The sequence below is a fragment of the Carcharhinus amblyrhynchos genome, unplaced genomic scaffold, assembly GCF_965287045.1.
Source record: "Carcharhinus amblyrhynchos unplaced genomic scaffold, sCarAmb.v2.hapA scaffold_567, whole genome shotgun sequence".
In the NCBI taxonomy this organism is placed as follows: domain Eukaryota; kingdom Metazoa; phylum Chordata; class Chondrichthyes; order Carcharhiniformes; family Carcharhinidae; genus Carcharhinus; species Carcharhinus amblyrhynchos.
The window spans coordinates 85,179-87,491 of NW_027650307.1; the positions used below are offsets into that span (position 1 = coordinate 85,179).

General features: G+C 46.9%; 1 non-coding gene across 1 annotated transcript; it reads right to left on the reverse strand.

Annotated features, from left to right (window-relative positions):
* Positions 1-251: 251 nt before the first annotated feature.
* Positions 252-324, reverse strand: trnat-agu (transfer RNA threonine (anticodon AGU)). The gene has a single exon. It is a non-coding gene; the product is annotated as a tRNA-Thr (tRNA).
* Positions 325-2,313: the final 1,989 nt, after the last annotated feature.

The window sequence follows — 2,313 nt, forward strand, 5'->3', positions numbered from 1 at the left end:
TGGCTTGGGTCACTGTCTGTATGGAGGCTGTACATTCTCCCCGTGTCTGCGTGGGTTTGCTCTGTCCCACAGTCTGAAAGACGTGCTGGGTTCGGGTGCATTGGGCCGTGTTTAAATTCTCCCTCGCTCCAAACCTTGGTTCAAACAGAGACAAAGGAGCTGAGTTGAGAGTCCCAGCCCTGGGTATCAATGTCACATTGGACTGAGAATTAGCATGTGGAACCTGCGGCTGTTTAACTGGATTAAAACACAGGCTCCAGCGAGGATTGAACTCACGACCCCTGGTTTACTAGACCAGTGCTCTAACCACTGAGCTATGGAGCCAGACATTGCTGTTTGGTTGCAATAAATGCATAAAAATCAGCACAGCATTTTTGAGCTGAGGGAGTTGGGGATGTGTGAGTGAGAGAGCAGGGAGTTAAAATGTCTGGATAGAAATGGATAGAATTTGACATGTTCCTGTTATTTGAAGAGCCCAGTGCTTGCTGTTTGTCTGCAGTGAGATTCTTCTTCTGAAATGATTAATGTAGTTAGATCTCTGACTTTCCCATCTCTGAGATAATTTATCCAGTCCGAAGGGTGACCTTGTTTCTCCCTTTACAGAAGATGTGAGTTGAGATTTAATTTAGTGAAGAATTAAACAAGAAGTTATTCACCCCGGGACTGGGAATCAATCCCAGGCGCAGCGCTGAATCCCTAGCACCAGACCTCCGGAAAAGGTGGAAAGAGACATTTACAATTAGTCTCTCATCACCCCTTTGCCCCATGGCTTCATTTAAGGTCATTGTCTAAACTTTGCCAGTCTATCATCTCATAAACAATTACAGCAAATCCGTGACCAGCCCACCTCGCCTGCACATCTTCAGACTGTGAGAGGAAACTGGAACCCCAGCAGGAAACCCACGCACACACGGGGAGGATGTGCAAACACCCCACAATGACCGGAGGCTGGAACGGAATTCCTGGTGCTGCGCAGGCACCCTGGCGTTTACCCTTCCAGTCACTTACTGTGGCAGAGATGATTAAGAAGACAAAGATATTTCGGGAAGATTTGGAATCTCCCAAAGCTCTTTGCACTGGCAATATTCCTGCCGTTCTGCTGAAGAATTGTGCTCTGGAACTTGATGCGTTTCGAGCCGAGCTGTTTCTGTGTAACCACCTCACTGGCATCTACCTGGCAAGCGGCAAATCAAACCGAGATCATTCCCAGCAGCCTGATCTCCATCATCAGGAATGTGAGTGAAGGGGACAATAACCATTGGTCAGGAAGCATTGACTTGGCAGGCAGAGTTACATCCTTTATTCACACATGGACAAAACAGCAGTCCTGCAGAGGTGGGAGAATGTGACTACCCGTCATAACAAGGCCACTAAATGGTTCTGAAGTGTTTTTAAAACTACATTTTCCGCCTCTAATAACCTTTCAGGCAGTGCATTCCAAATCTCCATCTCTCTCTGATTCCCTTAATCTCTGTCTCCCTACTTTAAATCTATTCCTCCTGGTTATTCACCCCACTACCATGGGGGAATGTCTCTCCCTGTCTGCCGCATCTCTGTCACTCAAAATTTTATACACTCAATCAAATCTGCCCTCAGCATTCTCTGCTCTGGGGAAATCAGCCCCAATCTTTCTAATCCCTCTTCAGAGGTGAAATTCTCCCTGTGCAGAATTGAAACCACTTGTACCAGCGCAGGGATTGGGACTCACGCCTCTCCAGATAGTCAAACCTAAACCTAATATTTCACACTGCTCGGCGCCGCTATCACCAGAAATGGAAATGCTTGTCAATTCTTTCCCCAATATGGTTACTGAAATAATTCAGAATCAAAGAACTTGGGATGAGCCACTGGGTACCTCCAGTGCGCTCTGTCTGTTAATAAGAACATAAGAAATAGGAGCAGGAGTAGGCCATCTAGCCCTTCGAGCCTGCCCCGCCATTCAATAAGATCATGGCTGATCTGAAGTGATGATGTGGGTATGCCGGTGTTGGACTGGCGTAAACACAGTAAAAAGTCTGACAACACCAGGTTTTAGTCCAACCGATTTATTTGATAATAGACTCACAAGCTTTCGAGGTTTCCCTCTTCGTCAGGTGAATGGAGAGTTCTGGATCAGTTCCACTTTCCCGCTTTCTCCCCATAACCCTTAATTCCCCGTCTATCAGAAACCTATCCATCCGCGACTTAAATATATTTAGCGAGGCAGCCTCCACCACTTCAACGGGCAGAGAATTCCAGAGATTCACCACCCTTTGAGTGAAGAAGTTCCTCCTCAACTCTGTTCTAAACCGCCCCCCCTTTATCTTGACGCTG